We start from the raw sequence: 18,540 nt of genomic DNA on the forward strand, positions 1-18,540 counted from the left end.
TGAGTGTATATGGCTTAAAAATGTATTAGAATTCCCAAAGTTCATATCACATAGAAGTCTGTACGCACCGATGAAAAAATGTGTGTGCATGTGTCTATCATTGGTTTTTTTTGTATTTTTTTAATAAATATCAATTTCTGAGTAAAAGTGACGTGTGCATTGTTTTTGTGTGTATGTATCATTTATTAATCCGCCCTCTGGGCAGAGCAGCACTTGTTTCTCCTGTCAGATATATCTGCCCTCTTGTAATCTGAAATTTCACTTTCCTAAAAATCCCTTGTCTCTCCACGCACTCCTCTGTTCACACCCAACCCAACCACCCCTTCTTCCTCTCTCCTGGCCACCTTTTCCTCCCTCTGTCTCTTTTCTTTCTCATACACACAAGCTTATGCCAAGTTGTTAAATTTGAGCTCTCCATCATCTTTCCCCCACAAACACACACAGAGGTAAATACAGCCTGCCAAAAATAGCATTCATCTCTGATTCTAGGCTCAAAGATGAGAATCCTTTGGCAAGAAATTCTCTCTTTTTCTCTCTCTCTCTCTCTCTCTCTCACACACACACACACACACACACACACACACACACACACACACACACACACACACACACACACACACACACACACACACTCTTTCTATCTCAACTCACAAATTGAATCTGTGGTCTTGACAGGGCAAGAGGACAGAATAAAAATCACCTCATTATGCACACTCTTACACACACCACACACACACACACACACACACACACACACACACACACACACACACACACACACACACACACACACACACACACACACACACACACACACACACACACACACACATACACACACACACATGCGCACACACAGACAGACAGTCACAAACAGGACATTCACATGCATTAGTGCTGGAAATAGAAAAGCTTTGAATCCTGGTCAAAAGTCATTTGGTGCGTAAATGCTGACAGACGAGGGCAGGAGGCCACATGAGAGCAGAGATGCTGTTTGGCGGAGAGAAGGCAGAATAACGGAGGGACGGACGGAGCAACAATCATGTGCACAGTTGTGGAGGCAGCATGATGATTGTAATTAAACTGATGAATGATGAAGGTCACAGTGACAATATAAGCGATGAAAGTGATGATAATGATGATGTTCTCTCAATCGTATTTTGTCCCTTCCCTCAGTGATGAAGATTGTGATTTCTCAGCTGCACATGAATGTTGTCGATGGTCTCTGTGATAACTCCAAGTCTGATTGACGACTTCCCGCAGTGTGACCGTGACTGCAATTTAGAGCCCAAGGTGCAGCTAAAGAGATTATTGATCATGGCAGACAGGACAGATATTATCTGCAAACTCTCCTGCTGTTAATTTTGTTTTAAGACTCTTTTATTTGTGTACATCTCTGTTAGATAATGAAGCCTGGCAGGTTTCAGGGGTAACATTTTAATAATTGGAATAATGCAAATAATTTGTTACAATGGATGATTCTTAGTCCATACACATTGCAGAATGAAGTATGTTATGAAGGGATGGTAAATTTGCAATACTTTATAATTTGGCCACAGGGGAGATGCAGAAACAAGTTATGAAAACAATGAATGCTAACATATTATCACCTTTTAAAGTGGCCACGAGTGTCAATTACAGGACAATGGTAAATGCTGAAATGCAATGTAACAGTTTTAGTAGAGAAGTGTCATTAAGTATGTGAACTGGCTGTTGATATGGGGAACCTATTAGCAAACAATTACCTAGTCACACATCCATCAGATACTGAGCAACATTAACATTTGTTCGGAGTTGTGTTTTTGGCCACCTGGTGAATGTAAATCCAATATATTCACTTTAAGCTGTTCAGCTCTGGTTGTTTTAGCTGGTTTTGGTCCACACCAACTCCTGGAGCTGGAAACAATGCTATATACGTCTTAACACAGCAATGTTTTGGCTGTGAAGCCAAATAAAACTGAGCTGAGGGGAACTGACAATATTGATTGTTCATAGCCACTTTATCAGATAGCACAAGTTAACCCCTGAATCACAGTCCAAAATCAAAACAAACCCCCTATCAGTGAAACTCATTTAGAGTTAAGTCCACTTTGTCCAAGATGTTGTCATGTTTATTTCCCCCTGCATCACCCAGCGGTGATGTGCAGCCAAAAATGGAACTGAAACAGCATTCACTGTAGCAACAGTAGCCTAAAGGTTAACAAAGCAAGTTAGTGACCACCAGTTTAATCCCCGTTTAGGGCTGTGACTAAAATGTTAGAAATACTCAGGTCATGAGTCCAAGTCCCCCCAACACACCACACTCCAAAAAAAAAAAATTCTTTAAAGTATTTTATTTTATATCTTATTCATTCAGTTAACTACTAAATTATATATTATTTTGTAATTTTACTTCCCAACATGAAGGCTTTGAAACATGAAAGCTGTTTCAAAGCCTCCTCTTGAATGTTTACCAAGAAAAGGAGTCAAATTGAAATATACTGAGTCTAAACATACTGGATTTTTTTTTCCAATTGTAGAATATCACTACCCCCAGGTTGCCAAAACCCAAAATTCCCAGAGAAAACGCAGAGAAAATAGCCTCAGTGTCCTCAATGATAGCTACAGATCTGTCCCGTGACTGACAGGATAAATCTGGATGGAGAAAGTGAAAAAGCAGCATCACCACTGCTGAGATGCCCTTGAGCAAGCCCCTGAAACTGCCTTAACTACTGCTCCACACTTCTCACGGACCAACAGATCAGACTGTGCAGCTTCCAGGTGTGAATGTGTGTAACTGTAACAATATTCATTTGAGATTATTAATTATGTAATTTAAGGGAAACCTCAACACCGAAACACAGCTGCTAACACTCTGGGTGCTCCTCCCTTACAGATAGCTACAACATCATGTGCTGAACAGAGTTTCATACTGCCACACTGACATGATGCTTATTTTGGACAAGATTGGTTGAAAAACAGACCTTGATACGTGAGATGCTGAAAAAATATACATCATACTGTAATGTTCGATAAGGATAACATGATGAACTATAGCATTATCACTCGATACACACAGCTCTAAGCTGGGTGTACATCGAGCATCTCTGTTTTTCTGTTACACATCCTGCCGTCCTTGGATGGCTGTAACCCTTAAACCTTTGACAGCTCACAATTTTTCATAAAGGGAAAAGAAAATACGATTTTCTGCACCTTCTCTCTCACATACACACATACATACACACTCGCACAATACAAAATGCACTCTTGAATTTGTAACAGAAACGTTTTCCCAAAGGAAATAACGGGTAAATCACAAGATGAATATCCTGTTAACTGTCATGAGCACGAGTGTGTGCACGTTTTCCTGCATGCAAGCCTTGTAAGCATGCTGTAGGTGTAACATTTATTCGTAATATTTGCTGCATGCCATTTTCGTTCCGTACTGTTAAAGCGATGTTTTGAATTCTGCTGACGTCTTCTCATTGAGCAGCAAAAGGTTGGCATTCAGAAGCAGAGACAGAGAGCAGAATGGAAAACACAACAGTAGAGAACAGTAAAACAGTAAAACTTTTTTACCTTTGCAGATGGGGGAACCAACAGAACCCTCAGTCTCGGCGCACTTTTCACATCACTATAAAAGAGAGAAAAGGGGGGAGAAGGGAACAGGAAGGGGTGGGAGGAGAGTGGTTAGAATGACAAAGGTGAGAGATTTCTGAAAATCATTTGGCAGCAGCACAGACTGGAAGTCTAGGACAGCTAAGCAGCATCAGGAAAGAAAAACCTAGGGGTGGAAATTAAGTTTGGACTCAGCTTATTTCCCCTGGTTACTGGGATGAAGTAAAACTAGTTAAATAATTGTAAAAAAAATGTGATTTATATAACACAATTAATAGGACACCTTTAAAGCTCTGCAGTATGTATGTCAGAAAGCGGAGGAGAGATAGACTGACAAATGGGACACAGAAGCGAGAAGAAAAGCAAGGGATTGTAGAAATACGGTGTGTGTGAAGAGAAAACAGAGGGGGATTCCCATTAGAGAGATGGATGAAGGGACGGCTGAGGATGACAGCAACATCTGACAGTTGGCAATGATGATGGACAGAGAAAGGGAGATGGAGAGAAAGAGCTCCCATTTCCAAGGCTAAAGTGAGTCTCTGCCTCACAGGAAAAACACAAATTTATATGGAGACAGTTTACAACCTTCTCCGTCGCATCCACAAGTGTCAAGTAGACCTCTGTAAATTGTTGATTTGTTTACTTGATCCCATTTAAGGGTCAACCATAGACCTTGGTCATATTTACCCTTTGACCCCCCCGCCCCTGACAGCGGGGCTGATTGCATACGTTTTACACAACGTCCCAACTTCGTTGGAATTGGGGTGTGTAGTACAAATAAAAATGTAATTCAAATACCATTCTAACCTAACACTTAGATGGTTTAAATAAAGAACATTAGACAGGTTATGCTTTATTGTTGGTATTTTCACAGAGTATGCTTTACTTCTACTAGAAAATAGGACTTGAGGATGAGGAAAGAGTTAAAGGTCCCATGGCATGAACATCTCACTATATGAGGTTTTTTAACATTAATATGCGTTCCACAAGCCAGCCAGTGGCTAGAAATGGCGATAGGTGTAAACCGAGCCCTGGGTGTCCTGCTCTGCCTTTGAGAAAATGAAAGCTCAGATGGGCCGATCTGGAATCTTCCCTTTATGATGTCATAAGAGGAAAGGTTACCTCCCCTTTCTCTGCTTTGACCACCCAGAGAATTTGGCCCGCCCATGAGAAAGAGAGAGAGACATCATGGCTTGCAAACAAGCAAAGTGGCAGTTGGCCAAGGCCACACCCCCACCCTCCACCTTGCCCCCCCTCTCTCCTCCTCTATAGCATTTAAAGCTACAGACACTGAAATGGCACATCCTAAGGAAATCTCATTGTGGGACTGGCTCTAGTGGCTGTAATTCTGCACCAAGGCTGAATTTCAGGGAAAGAGACTTCAGATACAGTATTAGGGGACCACTAAGGCTTATATAAAAGCATCCAAAAAGCAGCATGTCATAGGACCTTTAAAGAGTTTGGCAAATGAACCACTATTTCTTGCAACTTTGGCTGGAGTTGATGGAGTGTAAACTTCCCCAAACCAAATAAAGAGCAGGGCAGAGCCGCTATCATTTCATTACAATATCATTACACAGTGGAAGTTCCAGGAATGCTTACATTTAATTTAGGGCAGACAGACGAATAGTTTATTCCATTTCTTACACTATTTTAGCTAATGATCAATTTGTTGCAGGGCTGTTTAATTGAATTATTTTACACTATCAGGTGTTCATGATATTTTGTCCACCCCTGTAAGTCTATTAAACCTAGTCCGCATGATATTATGTTTTACAGTATTTGATTGCAGCGCATTTCTAAATCTATAATTTAGATTTAAAAATCATGAAATAATAATGTAAGCTAAATAATCTGATTATCTGTGTATTGTAGATTAATTTTAATGCAAAATGACTGACTGGGTGTATTATGAATGCACTATTCTGACAAGTATAGTCTTCCGTCAAGGTGCTTTTCTGCATCATAACGTCTTTATGGTATAATTTGGCAAGCAAAGGTCATCTGAGCAGCACTGTGAAACCAAATCTGTCTTTGATTAAAAAGTGAGTCTTTTCTAAGCACAATAATTACACTCATATTGCATCAATCACCAAATCAGTATCTTAAGATAGATAGTTGATAGATAGATAGTCTTTATTGTCCCATAGGGATAATCATTTCCACACATCTTATTTCCATAGCACAACACCACATATAGAACACATAAAACATGTAACACATATACAAAACACATCACATTAAGACACCCACATAAACATACCAAATGTAAAAACTACAAAGCAACTGAGGTGGTGGTGGCGGTATTACAGTTTGTTCAGCACTGTGACAGCGGTGGGGACAAAACTTTTTTGAAATAGGCATTAGTCCAGTTCAGTGCTCTGTATTTGTGACCGGATGGAAATAGTGTGAAGAATCGATTCAAGGGATGGTCTGTGTCAGCTGCTATTGTACGTGCTAGGTGTGTGATGGCTGTGTCATTCATGTCTGATAGGCTGGGTGTGGGGAGACTGATTATCTTAGAGGCAATACGTGTGATTTTAGTGAGTTTGTTTTTGCAGGGTCTGGTTAGCATTGTGTAGGTAAGATGGTCTCTAGCTCCACAAAATGACACATATACTGACGTATACATGTGTTGCTCACAACAACACAGTTTTTAGGTCTTGTGGGTCAAGTTCAAGTCAAGTAACGTGATTTGAAACAGGTCTAAATTCATCTCTGCCAGTCTCTTGCCAGAGCATGGAGGCTATTCTTGACCCTCAGATGTGACACTTGCCGATGTACTTCCATTGCATATACACGTGATGTTCAATAGTGTGTGTATTTTTTCCACCATTTTTTGGACTTTCAAATACATTTAATGTCAGTGTTCGAAACTGTGATACAGCAATAGTGTTTTCACTTAGCTGAGATGTTGTCCTTTCAATGCATAGACCTAATACATTAATATTTGGTATGCGTGGGCATGTTCCAGGATTTTACAAGGTCAAAACGGACTTAAGATTTAAGTCTCAAGTCAAGTTAAGTCTTTGGGGAGTCAAGTCCCAGCGTAGTCAAGTGGTTAGATCTAAAGTCTACAGCTCTAGTCTCTATACTTTGAACAATCTATTCAAGCTACTGTGACATGCACAATCAAAAGAAAAGAAAAGAAGAACAATTATAGAAATAAATAGCCCTGTTACACAACTGAATATACAGTACCACACAATAAAACACAAACCACACACACGCAACTATGCTTTTTTTTTAGCCTGAGGATGTAGAGATGGACAGAACCAACAGAGATGAAGAGAGACTGAATGAGGAAGAGAGAAATGCTGGGAAATAAGGATGACTGAGTGAAAAGGCAAAATTGCAAACGGTTACACTAATAGCTGTTGAGTGTTACAGGCAGCTGAAGATACCGCTGACACGTGTAGTGATATTGACGCATGTTTGTGCATGTGTCCATGCAGTCATATGAGCCTTTTAGTTCAGTCAACATACCTGAGCTCCAGTGCTCTGAGGTCCACTGCAGAGATCAGTTTTTCATCTCAAACACCACGAACACTCTTTAATCACTGCAGGTGATGACAAAGTCCTCAAATACACAACTGCACACACACACATACACACACACACACACACACACACACACACACACACCTACTGTGCCATGAACCATGAAGACAATTTTGTCTCAGGATTTTTTGGCTTCAGTCTACCTGGCCATTAACTACGTCATTTGCCATTAAAAAAAGAAAAAAACCTCACTGAAAACAACACAAATGAAAATCATTCAGGTGAAGCAGCATGACGTGGAAGAAGAAACAGAGGAGGTCTGGTAGCTTTGGTAGAAAAACAAAGAGAAACAAAAGGTGGAAACACGAGGGGAGAGATAAATGAGGTGCCTGTAGAAAAACAATAACCAAAAACCGAGGCCCTTATGCATTGCTACCAAGATAAACATAGAAACTACTACTGAACTGTCACGCACACACAGACACAGACACAAACACACACAACACTAACTAGCTATTCCTTGTGCATCAGCAGTGCTTTTTCTCCTCTGTCGTCCCCTTGGCTGTGAATGGAGAGGACAGCAGAGAGGAGCTGGGTGTTTATTGTTATCCTCACATAGTGTCTGTAAAGGCTAATAACACAGTGACCAGCAAGCCCAGGAGCAGTGTGAGTGAGTCAGACTCAGCTGGTCTCCATCAGTGGGAAGTCTGCAGCGTGGGATATCTGATTTGTTGTGAAAAAAGAAAAAAGAAATACAGTTGGCCCCAGGCAAGCTCAGGGCAGACTGAGTCGGTCATGGAAGCCTGGGTTGGACTCTTCTGTATGTCATATCTCTGTAATCTACCATGTGATATATGTGTTGTTTTAATAATGAATGAATAATGATTTAAAAATGAGAAGTCTGAGTAGAAGGTGGACAAAATATAAAATATGCAGTGATGATAACAAGGCAAACAGTATGATTTTATAAAAACAGATCAAATGGCTTAAACTGGTGGATCAACCCTCTTTAGCCACTTTGACTGTGTGTCAATGTCCTCATACTGCACTGTATGTTTGCTTTTTTTTTTTTTTAATATTTTATTTACATTTTCAAATTAAACAGACAAACAGACAAACAAACAAACAAGGCTCAGATACAGCTATTGCCAGTTGTTTACAGTCTTAATTAGTACAGCAGTAGGAGGAAAGGTCGTTAATACAGGAACACAATTAGTTTACTGTATTTTAGCTTTTTCAAAATGAGTTAAGAAAGGGTTCCAAGAACGGAAAAATGTGTCCATTTGACTGGTGCGAAGTTTCTCCATTTGTATTATGGATAGCATGTCAGTGATCCATACCTGAAAGGAAGGAGGAGTGGAAGACTTCCATTCCTTCAATATCAGTCTCTTGGCAACTATCAATCCCAGTTCCAATGGTTGCCGCATTATAGTTGGAATTGTCCTTGTTATTTGTGAGCAGCCAAAAATAGCAAGTCCAGGCTCGGGCTGAAGGGGTCTCTGATATGCTTTGGAGTACCAGTCAAATATTTTAGACCAAAAATTTACCAATGAAGAGCAGGTCCAAAAATCATGGGACAGTGTATCCTCAGACATATTACATCTGTCACACACTGGGGAGACTGATGGATATATTCTATGTAATCTGACTTTGGAGTAATGTAAGCGATGGACAATCTTAAATTGAATTAACTGGTGTCTACTGTTTATAGAGCAGGAATGAATATTAGACAAACAGGTGTTCCACATGGATTCAGATATTTCCACACCTAACTCTTCTTTCCAAGTATCCCTAGTTTTCACAGTGTGCGCAGCAATACAGTCATCAAATAGACGTACAATTCTCGAAATAAGACGCTTGGAGAAAGGAGGGCTTTTACAAATATCATAAATTTCATGCTCCAGGGGTAGATTTTGAAAATCTTCAATTTTTGATTGGGTGTAATGCCTAACCTGCAAATACCGAAACAAATGGGAATTAGAGAGATTATATTTTCCTTTCAGTTGGTTGAATGATGCAAATTTACCGTCAATGTACAGATTGCTAACTGAGACCAAGCCCTTCTTTCTCCAGTCATGGTATGATATGTCATGCCAGGGAGGCAGAAAACAATGGTTAAAGCATATAGGTGTTTGTACTGATGTATTTGGTAGTTTTAGAAAGCACCTAACCTGGTTTAAAATTCTTACTGACTGTTTTACCACAAAGCATAAATTCTTATAGGACTCTGGCTTTTCGAACTTGGAAAATAATATGGCTGGCAATGAAGAATTATTCACAGAGTTGGCCTCCATCTTAAGCCACAAAGGGGCTGTAAGCATCTGATTATCTAGGGATCCCTGCTGCCAGAACACTAATGCCCTAACATTGGCAGCCCAGTAATAGTGCTTAAATACAGGCAAGTCCAACCCTCCCTCTAACCTAGACTTCTGCAAGTGTGCCTTCGAAATTCTGGCATTTTTGCCATTCCAAATGTAAGACAAAATAATGGAGTCCAAGTCTTTAAAAAAGGCTGCAGTGAGATAAATGGGGAGATTTTGACATAAGTATAAAAACTTGGGAAGGGAGATCATTTTAATTGAGTTTATGCGTCCAATCATTGATAAGGGAAGAATTTTCCAACATTCAATATTTTGTTTTAATTTTGAAATAAATTCTGCGAAATTTAATTTAAATATTAGTTTTGGATCCTTAGGTATAGTCAAACCAAGGTAGGTGAAATGATCATTAACTATTTTGAATGGAATACTTTGTAAAAAACCTGGTGAAAAAGTATTAGAAAGAGGCACAAACTCACTCTTTGACCAGTTAATCGTGTACCCTGATATCCTACCAAAAGACTCTATCAACTCAAGAAGAGGGGGAACTGATTTTTCAGCATTGTATAAATACAATATTATGTCATCAGCATATAAACTGATGAGCGTTTCCACTCCTCCAACCTGAAGCCCCTTCACCTGTGGGTGCTCTCTTATTGTAACAGCGAGCGGCTCCAGTGCAATAGCAAAGAGCGCCGGAGACAATGGACAGCCTTGCTGAACCGAGCGTTGCAAAATAAAAGGGGCTGACCGATCACCATTCGTCAAAACAGAACAGCACGGTTCTACATATATCAGTTTCACCCAAGAGATAAAAGTTTCCCCGAATCCAAACCTGCGCAGTGACTCAAACATATAAGGCCACTCGACCTGATCAAAAGCTTTATGTGCGTCGAGGGACAAAATAGAAGCTCCTTTAATACCACTAAAATCAGAGTAAATAGTATTGAGTAGCCGCCTGACATTAGAAAAAGAGAGTCTGCCGGGAATAAACCCTGTCTGGTCAAGATGTATGATAGAAGCCAAATATTTGTTCAATCTAGTAGCCAGGATTTTAGTTATTACTTTGCGATCAAAATTTTGAAGTGCAATTGGCCTAAAATTTGCAGGGTCAGTTTCGTCCCTGCCCTTTTTTAAAATTAAAGAAATGTTTGCTTCATAAAGGGTTTTTGGCAGTTTTCCATTACTTTTAGAATTATGCATCATTCTGAGCATAAGTGGTGCAAGAATATCACAAAATCTCTTATAGTATTCTGCGCAGTAACCATTGGGCCCAGCAGCCTTGCCTGATGGGAATGACTTTATGGCATTGATGACTTCCTGCAGCGTAAAGTCTGAATCAAGACATTTCGTAGCAGCGTCACTCAATTTGGGCAATGATATAGAGTCAAAGAAATCATTCAGATTAGATTGCGAAACATTGTGTTTGGAAGAGTAAAGCTCAGAATAGAATTCCCTGAAACGACGGTTTATGTCAACAGGATTGGTTAGAAGAATGCCTGTTTTCGACTTAATACCACAAATTGCTCTTGAAGCCTGGGCACCTCTAAGCTGTTGCGATAATAGTTTACCGGGTTTATCCCCAAGCTCAAAGTGTTTCTGCCTTAATTTCAAAAGTAAGTTCTTAACTTGGCCACTCATAATATCATTGTATTCATATTTAAGCTTCAATATCTCTTTGTAGTGCTCCGGTGATTTAGAATTTTGGTAAATTCTTTCCAAACTAGGAAGAGCGTTGCCAATTTCAAGCAGTCTCCTCTCTCTCTCCTTTTTAATGGCTGAGGTGTAGGAGATTATATCACCACGCAAAACGACTTTTAATGTTTCCCATAGGGTCAAGTCAGACACTTCACCATTATCATTTAATTCTATAAAGTCTTTCAATTTAGAGGTTATATTGTTAACAAAGTTGTCATCGCTTAGAAGGTTTGGGTTAAAACGCCAAGAATAAGTCTGTTTTGGGAGGGAAATATTTAATGATATTACTAAGGGGCTGTGGTCAGAGATCAAAATATTATGATATTTGGAATTAGTGATTTGAGAAATAAGGTTAGAGCTAGTCAAGAAATAATCAATCCTACTGTAGGATTTGTGAACATTTGAGTAGAATGAATACTCTTTGCTTGTAGGATGCTGAATCCTCCAAATATCTACTAGACTCCTAGTTTTCAAAAGATTATTTAGAAGCTTTACAGATGCAATTTCAGGTGCTGGTCGTGTAGATAATCTATCTAAGAAAGGATCTAGATAGCAATTAAAATTCCCGGCTATTATTATGTTTGAGTCACTGTCGTCTGGAAGCAGATCAAAAACCTTTCTGAAAAAATTGGGCTCGTCCGTGTTCGGACCATATATATTAAGCAGGGTTAATGAGAACGAGTTTATAGTGCCAGAGACCAATAAATATCTACCAAGAGGGTCGTTGTTAACAGAAGTTACCTGAAATGGGATATTTTTTCGAAACAATATTGCCACACCACGGGCATGCGAGGTAAATGGTGATTGATATATCTGAGACACCCAATTGCATTTCAACTTATGTTGCATAGCTGTTTTGATGTGGGTCTCTTGTAAAAAAATTATATCCGCAGAAAGAGATTTCAGGTGTTTAAAAACTTTCCCCCTTTTGACTGCACTACCAAGCCCTTTCACGTTCCATGAAATCAGTTGTAAATCTCTGCCTCCTACATGCATTTTACCTTGTACTTGAGTCATTTTGGAAAAAAACAAAAAAGTACAATTGCTGTTGCAATACCGAATACAAGTGAATAAAACATGTGCATCTGAGCCGAACAAGAACAACAACACAGTACCATATCCACCCCCCCTCCCTCACCTCCGCGTCCCCCGAACTTGACGCGTATCTTCCCTTCTTGGCCAAAACAGGAGCTGCTGGACAAATAGTAGGCCGACCCAAGTAGCGCCCTCCACCACAACGTAAATATAGTTTTGAAAAATTGAAACCTAGTACCACGTTGAAAAACAAAGTAAAATACGCCTTTAAAAGAAATTGTCCTGCACCCTGGTGTATCAATAATTGTCATGGTTCTGGACAGTCACTTATCGACACGCAGTTCGAAAAATGGTCAACAGTGTGTGGCGCATTTAGCACAGAAGAACGAGCACGCTCACCTTAAATAGAAAGTAAAAAATGTTCATCGCGTTCTTTAACCATCTGCCGGAGCGCTACATTCCTTCGATGAACGAGCCGCTTCAGCTGCCGCTGGATCATTGAAAACCTCGGGAATATTCTCCTCCTCATCCCAGTACACATGAAGCCTGGCCGGGTAGCGCAGGTGATGTTTAACTCCTCCGTCTCTCAGAGCTTTCATCACATCTCGGAAAGCACGGCGCTGGCTCATCACTTCGTTGGTATAATCAGGGAAAATTAAAACTTTGTTTCCCTTGTACTCCATTGATTGCGTCCTGCTGAGGCGTAGAATCTGCTCCTTCACCTGAAAATGATGAATGCGAGCTATGATGGTGCGCGGTTTGCCACCCGCCGCTGGTTTGGGTTGCAGAGAGCGATGCGCACGATCAACTTTCACTGGATGTGGAAAGTGCTGTTTACCCAGCAGTTCAGGAATAAGTTTGGAAACAAAATCAGTTGGTTTTCCTTCCTCTGAATCCTCTTTTATACCAACAATCTTGATGTTGTGTCTGCGGGACCGTGCTTCTAAATCCAGTAGTTTGGTTTGAAGCTGGCTGGTGTACTTTGTTAAGTCTTCGCACTTGGCTTCAAGCACTTCCACGCGTTCTTCAAGTGCACTGGTCGTTTGCTCTTGACTGACCATGCGGTTTTGCAGGTCAGTTTGCACGGAGAGTACAGACTGAAACTTAGTGTCAAAGGCATCAAAGCGTTCATCGAGTCTCCCCAGAATCGTCTCTGACATTTCCTTACACATTTCCTTGCATATCTCGTACATTTGAGTTTTGTCTATGGACGTGATATCCGAAGTAGTAGCCGGAGGTTTAGCAGAGGGCTCGCTGGAACGGTTATCGCTGGCACTAGCCCCGCTAGCATTAGCCCCGCTAGCATTAGCACTGTTGATGTATCCATCGATGGTCTTGGACTTTCCAGGAGGGTTTCTTTGCCGCGACATTTTCAAATTAGCGAGGTTCAGCGGATGAGATAGGCAAGCGAGCAAAAAATATCAACTTTTAGACAGTTTTATCGTGGTGTTCGGTAATTTTGCATAAGGTGCGGTGGAGAGCACAAGCTATGCACGTCTACATCTTACGCGTGCGCACTAGCGCCCCCCCACTGTATGTTTGCTTGGACTAAACCAAATTCATTCTTCCCTTACTTTTGATTTTATTTTTATTTTTTCATCCCTTCCCTCATTTTGCACACACTTTACCTAATGTGAAATGCAAGATACTGAGTTACTATAAATCCAGCTACACTGAACATGTAAAGAATGTGTGCACAATTCAAAGGCAGAAGAAATGGCACTGTTACTTCCTTAATTTGATGCACTTGCTGGGGCAGGCTAGGAGGACATACCATGGCAAATATGTTTTTGGCTTTGATCCATTTTATTGTGCTAGTGTGAAAGGGCAAGAAAACCCCATTTAAATTGCGTAAAGGCGGCATATCAGGTGGCAGGTATAACGACAAGGATTGTAGTCATTTATAAACGCGGCGTACGCACAAAAAAAGACGTACACCACTCTCTACGCAATAATTGGGATTTATAAAAAGCAAACTTGACGGGAAAACGTGTGGTCCTCCACGGCCACACTCTGACCCAGGCGTACGCACAGAAACAGGTGAAATGAGAAACGGCGACACTGACGGCAGATGGATGAAACACATGAAACTGAGACCATTGTGCAAAATATTGCCTCTCATTGATGATATGAAGAACTCACAAAGCCATTACAATTAATATCCTACGCAAACACCTGTTTGATCGATCTGCGGTGAAAAACAGATAAAATAAAACAAGATACTATCGTAAATTCAAATGAAGATATATTTGCGAAAAAAAACTCAAATGTTCTGTAATTATATTGGCATGTTATGGAATTTATTCTCATGAATAATACGAAACAGGACAGTACACCGATGCTGTTTTCGATGTCTGTCTGGCTGAGCATGTCGTTTTAATATGATCATCATACACAGTATCACAGTGTTTTACACAGTGTTTATTTTTATGGCTTTAGATCATTTTATTTTTGTTTTAAATGTTTTAACCATTGTGAAAGGTGCAATAGAAATAAAGTTTTATTAATTACATGCTCCTTGCGCAGAACTATTTGTCATTTACAATTAAATAAATTCCCACACACATAGCTTTTTAGATACAACCAAATTGATGGGTATAAAAAGGCATGCCATGCGTAATGACGCACAATGGCTAGTTTTGTAATGTTGGAAGATGTGGCAAATGGAGACCGACAGCAAAAAGACTGGCAAGACTGGCGAAAATCTCTGTGCTGTTTTGGGCCCAGCGTTACAGAGGAACACTTGGAGAAACCACGCCATGCCTGTCCCACTTCAAGGGGGGTCAGCTCCGTCGTCCCGCGGCAAAAAGACTTTCTCGGAGTAGCGCTAGGCGTGTTTTTGCATCAACTTTAATATCGGACCATTTATTTTTAATTTGGGCCACGGTCCGACCTCTGAGGCTGTGGCATTAACTGCGTCTGCAACATGTTGTCACTTTACAGCTTTTTTTGAATTAGTAATGCCCACACTGTGCCCTCCAAACATTTTTTCCTCTTTTCCACCTCTCTAACAAGAACTTCAACTCCACGGGCGCCTGGATAGCTCAGTTGTTAGAGCGGGTGCCCGTATATAGAGGTTTACTCTTTGAAGGAGCGGGCTCGGGTTTGACTTCAACCTGCGGCCCTTTGCTACATCTCATTCCCCCCTCTCTCTCCCCTTTCATGTCTTCTGCTGTCCTATTGAAATGAAGGCTGAAAATGCCCAAAAAATTATCTTTAAAAAGAACTACAACTTCACACTGACTGAAAGTCCTTTGCTTTGTTTTCCTCTGTGCGCATGATGTCGGTATGGATGAATATTAATTTGGGGTGTTTCACTGCCTATTTAAGGGCAATTATGGGCACGACATGAAGCCGCCAAAGCCGCGCCACATATAGAGTCAAATGTGAACTATAAAGGGAATCGGGTGTAGGACGTGCGTGTGCACGGTTTTATAAATCTGAATATTTCTGTGCGTACTCACATCCCATGTTTCGTCCGTACGCCACTTCTGATGCAAATTCACCGCACAGTTTTATAAATGAGGCCCCAGGACTAATCGAGACCGAGTGAAGACAGAGTCCAAAGAGGTTCAAGTCCAAGTCCAGACTGAGTCCAAAAAAGTTTGAGTCCAAGTCCAGACTGAGTCCAAAAAAGTTTGAGTTCAAGTCAAGACTGAGTCCAAAAAAGTTTGAGTTCAAGTCAAGACTGAGTCCAAAAGAGAGACAGTCAATACCAAGACAGAAAAAAAGAATTTCTTTCAAGACCACTTACTTACCTTTTCGTAATGTATGTGATGTGAGAGACAGTATATCTTCTATTTTAAGATGATAACTTTGCTTTATTTTTTGTAATAATCAAAAAGCACGTGCAGAGTAACACAGTATAGGATCAAATAAGGCCATATTATTTACTTAAAATATACAATGGAAATGTTCCCATTCTTGAACTTATTACTTGTCCTGAAGAATTCATAGTACAAACTGCTCACTGACATTGTGTCTGTGGCCAAAATGAAAATGATTGATACCTGATGATTGAGGTATATGATGCAGCCAAGCGTATACCAGGTGACCAATCTCTCAGTTCTAGATGGATTTTGAGTTAAACTAATACCTGTTTCTGAACGAGCTCGCTTCATCAATGGTTTTGTTTTTAAGGAGGAAGTAACTTTAGGAAAAAAAGCATTTAGTGCTGGACTCGGTTGAGGCCAACTAGAATATTTGGTGAGTCCAATGGCCGAGTCCGAGACAAGTCCGAGTCCAAATACCACCGAGCTGTAGTACTCGAGTCCGAGTCCGGACTCGAGTACTACAGCCCTGACGTTGACCCTCAGTTAGTTGGTATATAGAAGCAGGTAGTGGAGATACTGTAGTAAACTTCCATTTCATTTCTTTCTTTTCACAGGTTTTAAAAGTTGGCAGAGACACAACAATACATTTCCATTTAGATTCTGCCAAGACAAGCCAAATGAAATGTGTTTATTATCTGTGTTGTTCAAGACGCTGTTTGCATGTGGGATTTTGTTGATCAAGATCGGTATAAGCAGAATGTGTGCCGAATTGATGTGAAGTGATAATTATGTCCACCCTGCCAAAACTGGCATCAGTCAGGTGTAGGAGCACACATGTTGCAAAGTATAAACCTTTGGAATATCATTAAAGGGTAAAGTTTCATAGAAGGGCAGCAGTGGGGCAGGATTGCTTATACATTTTTTATGTCTTTGGTGGAATTTTATGTTCATGCCTACTAGTGCAGGATGAGGTCACATTAGAGATGCAGCTTTCCAGGACATTCAAGTGTCCATGTCATTCCGTTTTTAAAGCTGCCTTAAACATTTTTTTGTATATTATCAATGAATGAAATGACTACTGTAAACTACCTGCCCAGCACCAAATAGCAAGCAGACAAAATTAGGGACTAGCTGGTAAACATAGTGCAGCATTTAGCAGCTAAAGAGTCATATTTCCCTCAGCAGTTGGTGAGGAACAAACCAGAGCTAACAGCAGAGGGAATATTGGTCTCGGACATTTGCATGTAGCCAGAATCACGACTCCAAATAAATGCTAATGTTTCTTAGTGTCTGCTGGATGTGTAAATAAACCACTGTTTTCTAACATGTTCACCTTAACAACTTCATAAGATGATAATATGTTGTGTTTACAGCTTGTTTAACTGCCCCCAAATGGCCACTTTTTTACTTGATCAGCTATCAACAAGGGCACTTGATCTAATATATGCACATGCAAAAGCAGAACTTCAATCTACTTGTACAGCTCCATCACCTTCTCTTCCCCCGACAAATCAGACCATGACTCGTTCCGTCTTTGCTGTCGAGCAGAAACCCGTTGCTGTCAGGACTGTGAGTGTTTGGTCTCAGGAGTGTGTGACGTCCAATAGACTGTTAATGAATGCACAGACTTGAGCCTGCTCTGTGGGACATCAAAGGACTCTCCCACGGTATTACGGATTAGTTTAGTGTCTGTGTGGACACTTAAGAATCAAAAAAAAAACAAACACTGTTTTCCAAAGGACAAACTCTGGATGACAAAAGCTGTCAAATCCTCTCTAAATAGAAAGAAGAGAGCTCTCAGGGCTTTGGGACAGGGAGGACGTTAAGTCTGTCCAGAGTGAGCTAAAGAAGGGAATGGAGGATGGGAAGAACACCTACCAGGGGAAGACAGAACAATCTGCAGCAAAAACAGTCTGAAGGAGGCATTGAGAGTGATGAGAAGAATCTAGCAGGCAGCCACGCCAAACCAAGAGAGGAACAAGTAGACTGCTTACAGGGGAAACAGCTAGCTTGTAAAATGTTCATAGACAGGAGGTGCAGAAAATTTAAAATATTACTTTCTTTCATTTGAGTATGGATTTTTTTGCAAGGTAAAGGAGATCTCTACACTGTTGTGAAAAACAAAACCGCAATTTCATTTCCGTTGGACTTTAATATAAAGTACAGTCAGAGTTGCAGCCGTAGAGATCATAATTGAACTCCCTCGGTTTTGAGGCAAAGCCCCATTGTTCTTATTCGTTACTCCCAGCATGCTCTGCTAGGACTTTCCCTGTCTGGCACGGTGTCAAACCCGCTTCCCTGAGTCGCCTGACGATGTTTTGCCAGGCGTGGAGCTAATCTCTCCTCCAAACAAATGAAAATGGATTCAGAAGCGTCTGCAGATACGAAATGCCATGAATCACAGCTCACATTTCTCTCGTCTATCTGCATGCACAGTCACAGGGGAAAAAATATTTTCCATTTCCTGCTAATAGCAGCACTCCCAGACAGACACACACACACACACACACACACACACACACGGTTGGGTCAACGATCGGCTGTTGCATACTGGGCAAAGTTATGAGGCATAACTGCACAACTACAGAATAACACACACACACACACACACACACACA

The 18,540-nt window shown here is 40.6% G+C and overlaps 1 protein-coding gene across 2 annotated transcripts in view; it reads right to left on the reverse strand.

Moving 5' to 3' along the window:
- The window catches only part of LOC116042973 (protein ELFN1-like), a 148,620-nt gene that overhangs the window by 51,116 nt on the left and 78,964 nt on the right, over nucleotides 1-18,540 (reverse strand). For both annotated transcript variants that reach the window (XM_036000858.1, XM_036000857.1), the window contains exon 2: nucleotides 3,559-3,613. The gene's annotated coding sequence lies outside the window, so the exon portion shown is untranslated. The remainder of the gene's footprint in view (nucleotides 1-3,558; nucleotides 3,614-18,540) is intronic.

Source organism: Sander lucioperca, chromosome 4 (assembly GCF_008315115.2).
Source record: "Sander lucioperca isolate FBNREF2018 chromosome 4, SLUC_FBN_1.2, whole genome shotgun sequence".
Classification (NCBI taxonomy): domain Eukaryota; kingdom Metazoa; phylum Chordata; class Actinopteri; order Perciformes; family Percidae; genus Sander; species Sander lucioperca.